We start from the raw sequence: 12,384 nt of genomic DNA on the forward strand, positions 1-12,384 counted from the left end.
AGAGTAACAAGATTAAATTAATTAATTTTAATAAAATAAACTGTGATTTGATTCGATATATGTATTTGTGAAAAATATAAATGTCGACTAACACAGCTGCAGAAATGTTAGATTACTCTTAAAATGTTCGATGGGTCAACAAAAGTTGATAGATCGAGAGTAAATCTAGATTGAATCCAAATTTACCAATCGAAAACGCCAGAAGTTTAATTACTTTATAATTTGAAAAAAAATATTTTCCAGACCCTTGACCCTTTAGCACAATTCTTGCTATGCCACCAATACTGAGTGAACTATAAATATGCACATACCACCTTTCAAATGGTTGTAACAAATCTTGTGATCGCGGGCACTTATTTAACACATTTTGAGTAACATAGTAACACTGAAAAGTGGCAACAATAATATACATTTTCTTGCGCGATGCTCGTTACTCGAAATCGTGAATACCCCGTAATAAGATATTATATTACAGTTTAGATGAAAAGCGTTTGACACACTGTACGGAAATACGAAGCAGTAATCGCACAATTAGAGAAAATACTACAGAGTTCATATGACGAATTGAAGACAAAACCATAGAATAAGGAAGACCGAAATTATTTATCGAGCTTCGTTATACGCTTATATTAACATATATGTAGATACTTTACGTTCTTTAACAGTTTGTATGTATAGTATAAATACAGTATTTATATAATATCCGCACCTTCTTCATAAGAGATAAAATCACAACTCTTTTCCCTTGTAAATAAAGTTAAAAGTGTCATGTAAAACATTCCGGGCGGTTAAATTTCAATTTAATTTGAAAAAAAAACTTCTTGTTTGTGCATCGAATATGGTTCTTCTAAACTTTGCTCTATTTTCATTTTTTGTAAATGTATCTGTATGTAGTGTGACGTTGTTTGTAGAACAGAAACGAACATGGCAAATGAAACAGTCGCCGCCAAATTTTGTGTCGTACAAATTTTTTTGACACGACACATTGATGGCGACATGGATGGAGCCTACATTCGTTTATTAAACTGTACACCCCAATCCCCAGTGCTAGCAACGGACATAAGGAACAAATACACTTCTACAGATATGCAAAATTTTCTGCTGTGCTTCATCTTAGTTTCATTGTTCATTTTGATATTCAGCGATTTTATTTCTTTTGTCAATACTAACAAGGCAGGCGGAGAAAGGTCACAATATGGCCTAATTATGTTGTTGTCATTTTTGCAACGTTTTGTGATGTTTTGTTGGTGCTGCCTAACGGCAAGACTCAGCATTGGGATGTAGAGGAGTGGAAATTTGGATTGGCGCAGGTTAGTTGAGTTTTGTTGCCGTGTTGAAATCGTCAATCCAAGTGGGATTTAAGGCTACAGTATATAATTGCTACTAGTTTTGTATAAAAGCACACTTTTGAATGGTAGATATTTGTGGTAGCTATAGTTACTACGCTTTTTTGTGTATTTTTATAAGAATATTTTTGGTTCTTGCTTTTATGTTGGGAATATATTTTACACATTTTGTAAGGAAATGAAAAATAGTTGATTTTTTAGGTATGAGCGCGTAAAGGACAGATGAAAAATCAACAGATTGTTGATAATTTATATTCCCATCGTTCTTTAAATATATTCTCTTTTAACATAATTTTTTTATTATTTTCGCTTACAATCTACACGTTATTGACTTAACAAATTGTTGAAGTACGGTTCTTCAAACAAATTTGTTGATTTTACAATTAACAATTTGAAAGCCATATTTTTATGTTGAAATGTTAAGCCAAAAAGATTAAATTTTTTGTTTTTTTTTTGATCTTGCTCGTTATATTTTTAAAAGTTTTCTGTATGTAACAAAGTTTGAGTTTAATTGCCTTCTACTGTATAAAGAAGAGAAATGTCTAAATATTTAAATTTCGTATGTAATACATATTTATATTTATATTATGTATGTACAAAACGTTTTATATCAAAAATTTAGAAACTTTTTCAATATTTTTCTTGTGAAGAGATTAAGAAGATACAAGCAAATTAAAATTTCTAAGAAAAAAGGAGCAAAAATATAAAAACCTTTTTTATGATGTTTGGCAGATTTTAGTAGCCGAAAGCCGTTTTATAAATTGCGTCTGATATTTTCGTGCTCACTAAAGCCCACAAAAAGCAGAAACTACAACAGAAAAGAATATGTTGTTAAGCTAAAAACAAAACACAATAAAAGAATCAATACATGCCCAAATTCGTGTATTCAGTAAATACTAAACTAAGCCAAAGCAGTTGAGTATAGTACAGCGTTCACGCATTCAACGTTAATTTCGGAAAACTGTGCCAGATTCAAGTGGATTTTATTAGTTTTTCATAACCGTGTTTTTAAATCTTCCGAACAAACACTAACAAGCTATTACAAACACTCATATTGCATATCGAGATACTCACATAGTCACAAACATACATTAACAAGTAACGAAACAGCTTTATTGTTTATTACTTACATACTTTAGTCCTAATATCGTAGTTACGATATTTTTGATCCACTTAACAGTTGTAACATTCAAGCAACCTTTCATGTACACCACATACACCACCACATACATATACAACAGGACACACATATCCAATATACATATCCTGCATTACCATTTATGCCCGTATGAGATTAAATGAGTGAAAACTATTTTATTGGCTTCTTGCACAGCAATTTTTGTAGATCCTTGCACATCGCATGAGGCAAGTTTTAGTTTTGGCGTTGCATGCTTCAGTTTAATATTAAGCTTAATAGGTTGTTTAGCATTACTACTTTTTTCATAAAGTGTATGTTTACATATATCCAACGCTCAAGGACGCAGTTTATTGCATTTTTATATAAGTATAATGCTTTCATTTTCATTTTTTAAAGGCCACACTCAAGTGTGAAGCGAAGTGAATCACGTTAACTAAAATGTTTTCGCTGAAGTGCCTTCAGTAAATATTTTGTTTCATTTTCAAGCATTTAACTTGCTACCAAGGCTTACAGAAGGCTTTGCTCGCTGTATTTAGAAAATGCATAAAAATCTACAAATGCAAGGTCAAGACGCAGGCAAAGTAAATAAAGAACATTTTGTTAAGATTCTTCAAATATTTGTTAAGTATTAAATTAAAAAATACAATCTAATTGCTTTAATTAATGAAAAATTAATATTGCAATAATAAAATTTTCATAATTAGGAATATATAATAAAGATTGGATTAGATTAGGTTTAGATAAATTAAAGATCATTTAATAGATTTTGATAAATTAAAGATAATCGTAATAATCAAATTTTCATAGATATAGGTAAAGGTTTAGATAAATTAAAGCTAAACTAATATTGCAATAATTAAATTTTCATAATTAAGAATATACCTTCTGCTCAAAAAATATCAGGATCTTGTTGTTCGTTAACTACTCTTTAAGTATTAAACCTTTTTCAAAAAATTTTTTTTGTTATATTGGTACACCCTTTCTTGACATATGGTACAAATTTGAGCGCCATCTTTCAATTAGTTTGTTTACAGCAGCTGTTAATGTGAAATTACCTCAACTGCATTTAGCGATTTTTACTACGGAAAATTCTTGTTGTACGCGATTTTTTGACAAAATACGGCACCACTGTCATCGCTCAGGCACCATATTCGCCAGATCTGGATCCGTGCGACTTTTTCCTGTACCCGAAACTCAAATTGCCCTTTCGTGGTAAGCATTTTGAGTCGATTGAATCGGTAAAAGAGAATTCGCTGAAGGAACTAAAAAAGCCATACCTTCACGGGCCTACGGAAAGTGTATGGAAGATTGGGTTAAGCGTTGGCATATATGTATCGCTTCAAAAGGAGCATATTTTGAAGGAGATAAAATAAATTTAGAATAAAATTTAAATTTGTGTGTTTTATTTATAAAACCCGAGTACTTTTTGAGCAGGTATAATAAAGCTAAGCTTAGGTTAGGTTAGGTTTTTCAACGATTCTAAGTATCTTGTTAGGCCTATTGGGTTATTGTATTATCGTATAAAATACTTAAAAGTTCTAAAATCAACTTGAAAGTTAAATGTCGATAGATGTTTGAGTAGCTGTAGTTAGTAAAGTATATAAAACACTTTTTGTTAAATATTTTCAAATATTTGTTTAATTTTAATTATAAATAAACTCTCTAACTGCTTTAATTGAAGATAAATTAAAATTATTACAGCTAAATTTTGATAATTAAGAAAACAAAAATAATTCAATTTCATTTTTTTTTTTGAAGTACGTAATAATATAAACAGATAATACAGATTAAATGCCAAGTATTTGTAGTCGATAAAGTAAATAAAAAATATTTTGTTAACAATCTTCAAATATTTGTTTAATTTTAATTAAAAACACACTCTAATTGCTTTAATTAAAAATAAATTAAGATTGTTATAGTTCAATTTTAAATAAAAATATTGAAATTTTATTTATTTTTAAATAAGTAAAATGATAATCAAGACATAATATAGATTAAATGTCGATGGATATTTGAGTGCCTTTAGTCAATAAAGTAAATAATAAACATTTTGTTCAAATGTTTTAAATATTTATTATATAATATGAAATAAAAGAATACTCTGTAATTACGTTGACTGGAGATATACTGATATTGTAATAGTTAATTTTGATTAGTATGAAAATAAGCCCATTACAATTTTTTTATTCTTAAATGAGTAGAAAGATAATCAAGACATAATATGAATTAAATTGTATACAGATATTTAACTACCTATAGTAGATAAATCTTTTCAACGAGTGTCGGACCAACTATATATATAGTAGTCCCTGACAATAACTCTATGCTGTTGGTTTGTCTATTTATTAGAAAGTGCCGTGTTAGCACAAAAATTTTTTTAGAAAATCAACGAATTAGAAATTGTTTTCGTATGTACATAGCTCCAAACGAAGCCTTTAACTACAACCAATCTTCTTTATTAAAAAAAATATTCAATTTATTATAGCAAAAACTGTAATATTGTCAAATTATACTAAACGCGTTTATACGGTAGTCATAAGTAATTATTGTTAATATATAAAAAAATAATACACATTTTAATATAGTTTAGTTTGTATTTGATAATTATGATATAACTTCAAAACAGGCTTCAAAAATTATTTCAAAAAAGTTTTAAAAAAAATCACTCAATTAAAAATTGATTTAGTATGTACTAATGAAGCCTTCAACTTCAATCAACCTTCTTTATAAATGAAAATACTTACTTTACAGTGTATTGATAAAACCAGGAACGAACGTAAATTAAGTTGCTTAAAAGGTGGCACCTTTTCTATGGTTAATTAATTTCTTTTGATTTTGAAATACATTAATCTCTATAAAATATAACGAATTTGTGGTTAAAAGAAAAAGTATATATAAGCTAACAAAACATCAAAAAAGGACGAATAATTAAAAAAAAATTAACTTTAGAAAAATTGCACAATAAAGCCTGATGCTTTCACTAAATTTAGAGCATTTAATCCTTACTCATTTTTTCGTCAAATTCTTTCTTAATTCAACCTAAACAAATATCGAGCAACAACGCTTACATCCTTTATAGAAAGTTTTAATATTTTTAGGTAATTTGTATTATCTCTGTTTCGACTGCCATTATGGTAACCCTTGCTGCCATAATTAAAAAGAATTTCTCTGCTCCACACCTGCCCGCTTATAAGGTTTCCTATCCTACAGGCCGATGTTATTTACATGCAAACCTCTTACCCTTAGGACCAGCAAACTAATTGTCGAATGTAAGTGCTGCTTCCTACATTTATTTGTTTCTTGTTTGCTTTGTTCCGTTTCCGTTCTAGTCACTTTTTTCTTTAGTCTGTTCTTTCATTTTATTTGTATGTGTTTACTTGTTAGTACCCCTTGAATGGGTTGCTCAGGGTATTTGAGTATGGGTTGCACTTTAATGCGACAAAGGGATTTTACTAGCGCCGACAAAAAAATTTAACCTGTGCTGAGGTGCTTGTCGCTTATGATGCTGTGAGGCTGTGATGCTGTGATGGTAACTGCGATTGTGACTGTATGGTGAGCTAATTGAAAATGGAATTTAATGGCATAATTTGATGTTAGCTTGTGGTCCTTTTTAAGTGAGTCGTTTCGTGGGGTCGTTCACTTTTTATAGTGCCTTCATCTGCCCTTTACACTGTGCTTTCAAAATTGCATCATGTTATTGTCATATTTGTGCTGACATTGTTTGCTCTTTGTCCTTTGAGCAAGTCACTTTACTATGTATTTTGTTATTAAAATGGAAGGTTTTTTTTTGTCTTTCGCTTTAATATTTATTAATCAAGTAGCAGATATGGTAAGAATCAGAGTGAGATGAAAAATGCTTAAAGTGAATTTTAAATGATATAATCAAAATATATTAAATTTTTATTTATATATTTGCATTTTTATTCTTAAGAAAAACCAATTAGGAAACAATTGAAGTGACATTTTTTTTTTTTAATTTTATAAAATTAAGCACTTCATTTCTTTTTTCTTGCTGCATAAAACGAAATGTATCTTTTTTTGACAAGTGAACTGTCATAAATAAGGCAACAAAAACATTCCATTTGACATGGACCGCGAAGCACAACATTGCTTTTTTGTTTGAAGCTATTAAACTGACTGTAAATATATTGTATTTAAAGTTTATTTTTGAATTTGAATGACATTATTTCTTTTTTACTTTTAATGGTCTTCTAAAATTAAGTGCTCTGACATAGATTTGGGCTAAAAATTTGATTTGAACAAAAACATTGGTTGTGTTCTTTTGACATAATACAATTTTCAAGATAAATATTTTCATGAAATAAGTGAAGTATTATGAAATAAGTATAGTAGGATTTTAGACCAAAGAAAATCAAGGAAAGCAAAAAATAAAGATCAAATAAATTGTTTGATTCATAAATAAAATGCAAAAAAAAAAAAAAATAAAATAAAACTTTGTACATACTTAAAATAGCCCAATTATTGAAAGTTGTGATTTTAAACAAGACACTTTATCCTTAAAGTTTTTATATTTTATAAAACATTTCTTTAGTTAACAACAGTAAAGTTATAAAACGTATTTTATAAAAATATTTGCCATTATTTATAATTTTATTAGTTTATAAAAAGGTTTTTTGGTAAAGAGGTTTCGAAAAGCTTTTTTGTTTATTACTGTAAAGTAATGCAATATAGACTTTGTTCTTCAAGTATATCATTCATTTTCCTATGTATTTTGTCTAATATTAATCGTAAGGCTGTAGTGCATTTAATATGCGTTAGGTGCAATTGATAATAACAACGGTTTAAGTAATAACTAAAATATTTATGTATAGAAAAAATTCGAGTTATAAACTCAAGTGTCTTATTCACGTTCATGCAGTTCACTAAGGAATAATTTTAATTGAAATTTTTTTGCAGTAATTCCTATTATAGAGAAGAAGTCTATTATTTAACATTCTAGGCTCAGATTTATATTCTGCTAAAATAATGTTCTGAAGATATTTTTCGAATTTTACTTTATTTTTAAATATTATTAATAAAAGAATTGCATTCTATTTTAAATTATTTTTCGAATGAGCTTCAGACAAAATTAATTATTGTTGCTTTAGTCATAAACAAATCCATCATTCCTAAATTTTTGTATTTATTTTTGTTCATATACGATTATTATAACAATAATAATACACACACTTTTAGTTGATGGTTTCGATATTTTAGAATTTTTAAGCAAAGGATTTGCTTCTAATACTCCTTACTTTCATTAGGCTATTAAATTTCTTATATGCTTCCAAATATTTATAATCTATTTAACATAATAATTTAACAGTATCCATTTTTTGTAATAATTTCTTTTTAGTAAACTATTTGAGATTTTTTGATAAAAAGGCACAAATTTACTAAAGTACTAGTACTAAATTTATGTGTTTTTGTCGAAATATGTGATGTGTAACTTATTTGAAAAGCCGAATGCAGGAAAAAACTTTTTATTTATATATCAGGCTAATGAGGTTTACGATATATGGCAAATATTTTATTTTAAGATGTTTGTAAGATGGTCAAATGATTTTTAATTTGATATCTTGCTATCAATTTCTATTGTGATCAGTTAGTCATGGTCTACCTATAAAATATTAAGGGTTTTTGATTGAGGGTTAGGGTATTTTGCACCAAATTCATATTAAAATTAAATTCTTCCTCACATATAATTTTTATACGGTTTTTAGATAAAAAAATGTTCCCATATTTATACCGAATAAGTCAAAACAGCTTGCATGTATGTGTCACTTTTTCTAATTTATTATCTTATTTTAAAAATTATTACAGTTTAATAAGTAAACTATAAAATTTCAACCCTGACTTACTTTATTTAAAAGTAATAACTAAAATATTTAGGGCTTTAATAGAAGAAAACATTTTACGCTATCTTAAAATTAAATATTTTTTTAAATATAACTTATGGAAAACATATTGAACTTAAATTAAACACATGAATACAATCTGGTTCACTCAGCTTTAATTAATTAATTAACGATTCCTTTCAAAGTTCGAAAAATAAACTTTTCTACATTATGTATATAACATACTTGAAGAAATATAACTAAGTATATAAAAACCATCGAGAGTAATGCAAATTAATAAGAAAGAGCAAAATTTTAAATAGGTTATCTATCTATCGCTTTTTTCTACATGTAACAGTAGTTTAGAAAAGTAAAGAAAAAATGTATCCCTTTAAATGACACAAAAATCTAATTTCAGATAATTTGTAAGCCTTTTCTCATGACAATCGCAATTTCAAGTGATTCCCTTTAGTGAGCATAACATATAAAGTGAACTACTTTTTAGCAGATAAAGTGGCGCGTGTTGATGATGTAGTTCAGTGCATTTTTTTATTTTTAAACTGATATGCATATGGAGACGAACTTGTATGCAACCGAGTCCTGGGATAAGCAACATGATAGAAGCTGAATAAAGTTTATGGATGGTGGGTGTGGAAAATAATCACCCAACAAATGCATAAGTTAACATTTTATGTTTTACACTTGTTAATTCTGCAGTGTCTTCTCATTTGCAAGAACAGCAAGTTTTATATATAAAAATGCATCTTTGGTGTTGATGATACTTTGCCCTACTTAGCTAGAAATGCAAAGTCACAATGCAAAGCGTAAAAGTTGCCCGCAGATGTGCTGCATTAGGCAGTTTATTTTATCCTCTGTATCAAGAAGCTTTAATCTTAAAGTAATTTACAGTTAACTTCAATTTACATCAACTTGTGAACTTTGCGCATTAGAAGCAGTTTTCTGAAAATTCCAATATATAAAAATTTTTTTTTATTAAAACAAGCTTAGCAACATCAATGGAAAAAGTAGCAATCTTATATTAATAAAATATAAAACTAACATAATATGATGTTAGCTAGAAAGAAGTGCAATCAATTAAATCGTTATACCTTATTATTTTTACATTATATACCTAGATATATATATACATAATATATGTATATATTGTATATTTTAATTTGAAGTTAGTTCAATAAATTAACAGAACGAAGATGAGAAAATATATTATTTTAAAAAAACTATTTCTGGACATTTTTTACAAATTTTTGGCATCAATTTGAAAGGTTGCAAAAATATTTGTTTTCTTTATCAAATATATAGATAATCTACACACAAAATTTGTTTTTAGTAGCAACAAAAAACAAAACAGACGCACACAGCTTCACATCCAATTTCTGAATACGAACTCGCTTAAGAGCCAATAAACCGGGTTCATACCAGTTTCGCCTTCTATTTTAATTCTGTATTATCGTGGTCTCAAGTTACCCCTTCTAAAATGCTCCAGTTATTACTAACGAAGTCGCCATCGCATGTGTTTTTTTTTGCAAATGATGCATCAATCCATTTGAAATCTTATACTTGAAATTTAGAACAAATGATCTAAACAAATGGCTGAAGTGTTTTTAAAATCTCCTTTGATCGATGAACGATCTTCGAAATTCATGTGTCGATCAGCTCTTAATCGTGTAGTACACATCAGATTTGGTCGTACAACTTGTGCAACGTCGCTTGCTATTACACTCGTCCGATTTATCATCAGACCTGCAGATATTGCAGATCTGAAAATTCGCATTTCAACGTACCAGTTGTACGACCAAATCTGATGTGGAATACGCGCTTTAGTCGATTTTTATATAAATTATCTTCATGATCATATCGCTTTTAAGAAATGCAACTCATTTACAAACCAGCGTTTAATGAATTTATGGAACAATCAAGAATTAAATCTGTTTCATCCAATATTGTTTCCAAAAAAAATGGACAAAAAATTAAAAAATGGATTACATGTGAGGCTCTTTTTTTGTAAAATTATATGCTAAATTTTTTACAACTAACAAATTTTTGCTTATATTTCTTCCTAACTACGATTCTATGAGCTTATATAATTTCTTGAATAATATTGAAGCATTGAAGTAATCAAAAATGCAAATGGAGGCCATGAATTTCGAATTAGTTTGTACCTCACACCTTTCGTTTCCTTCGTTACTCACACAAGCGAAAACGGTGTTTGGTATCTGGAAACCTGACTAAAATTCAAACCAGCTAACTAGCATATGCCGAGTAACAGACCGACAGATACCACAAGACTGAAGTGACTAAAAGTCAGGCAAACATACAGCACAATACAAAAAGGATATGATATATAAAAAAGCAGAAACTAAGAAAAAATATTCAGATTTGCGTCAACTTCAAAAGCTTTAACATCCTGATTTCATGCGTTTGCGTCAAATTGCGAAAGCCGCCTTTTTGTAATTGTTACTGTTGCTATTGTTGTTATTGTCGCTGCTGCCGTTACCCTTCGCAATGGTGGCATCGTACACATGTATTTTTGGTTTTTGATGCTGAAGTTTCGCTATTATATGTAAAATGCTGGCTTCGCGTAAGCGTATACGCGTAAGTGTGTACACCGTGTCCTGGCAATGTTTACTGCAACTCGTACGTGATTTGGTTGCAAAACCAATTTGGTTTTCCGTTGGTGAACAGTTTTGAAATTTGTTCAAAATCCTGCCTTCAGCGCTCCGGCAAACAATTTCACATTGAATGGACAAGAAGTAACCAATTTGCTGTAATACCACCAATTAAAATTTAAAAAATATTTTGTTTCCTTTGTATTAACTTTTTATACAAAATTAAATTACACAAATAAATAAATGTTTTTATGCAAAGTATAAAATACCAATTAAACAGTGATTTTATTTTTTAATAACAAAATTCACTGAATATGAAATTATTTTATTTTTAATCAATGCATATCAAGTTATTTCTTTTAACTCTTTATTAAATAATTCGTACTATTAAAACTATAAAAGAAATTTGATATTTGAATATATTTATTGAAAAACGTTTTTATTTAATTGATCAATTATTTTATTATCAAAAATATTAATTTTTAGCAAATTAAAACAATTTGAATAAAACTATGTTTTTATAAGAACTAAATTAACTGTAAATATTTTAGTTATCATTCCTTTTGTAGTTAAATAAGTAGTTAATATTGTATAGAAAATCAATAATGAAAAAACTAAGGCTCTGTCGAGGGTGAGAGTGGGTGATATAGTAATAAACTGGGGTAATAGCGTTAAATATTTCGGCATCACGTTGAACAAACGATTCACATGGCTTAAACATGTTCAACTGAAAAGAATTAGCTGTGTCCAAAAGTCCTCATCATCTCTAACCCCTGTTCAGAAATGAAAATCTTAATGCTAAGAACAGGAAACTGATATATAACCAAATAATTCGTCCTTCACTTCTATATGGATGTTTAGCGTTTAGCAAAGATTCAAAAACTACTATTCGCCAGCTATAAATTGCACACAGCCAGGCTCTGAGAAAACTTTTTAAGATACCATGGTACATTAAGACGAATGACATCCTCAGGGATATTAATATTGACCCCATCAAAAAATACATAAAGAATAGAGCCCTGAAATTATTTGGAAAAACTGACAGACTTACCAACATCGCGTTATCAAGTTTCCGAATGGTTACAGGTTCCTCGGGGAGGTATGCAGATCTAAGGTCAATTATTGCTTAGTCTGATGAAGTGATAAACAATATTCTAGTCAAGGCGTAAAGAGGGGTTTTGAAGATAACTCGTGTTAATAAAGAGTAAAAGTGCTTAAGTGCACTGGCTCAAATAGCTTCAATGCAGTATAGTTTAGTATAAAAAAGTGACACCTATCGACTCTGTCATGAGGAGAAGGAAACGTCAGAACATATTTTATGCAACTGCCCAGCGAAGGCAAGACGTAGACTCGACTACCTTGGAACCGGGATTTTAATCCTAAATCAAATAGGTAAAATTAAGCCCACAGCAATTACAATATTTATAAATAGTCTA

The sequence above is a fragment of the Teleopsis dalmanni genome, chromosome 1, assembly GCF_002237135.1.
Source record: "Teleopsis dalmanni isolate 2A chromosome 1, ASM223713v2, whole genome shotgun sequence".
NCBI lineage: Eukaryota > Metazoa > Arthropoda > Insecta > Diptera > Diopsidae > Teleopsis > Teleopsis dalmanni.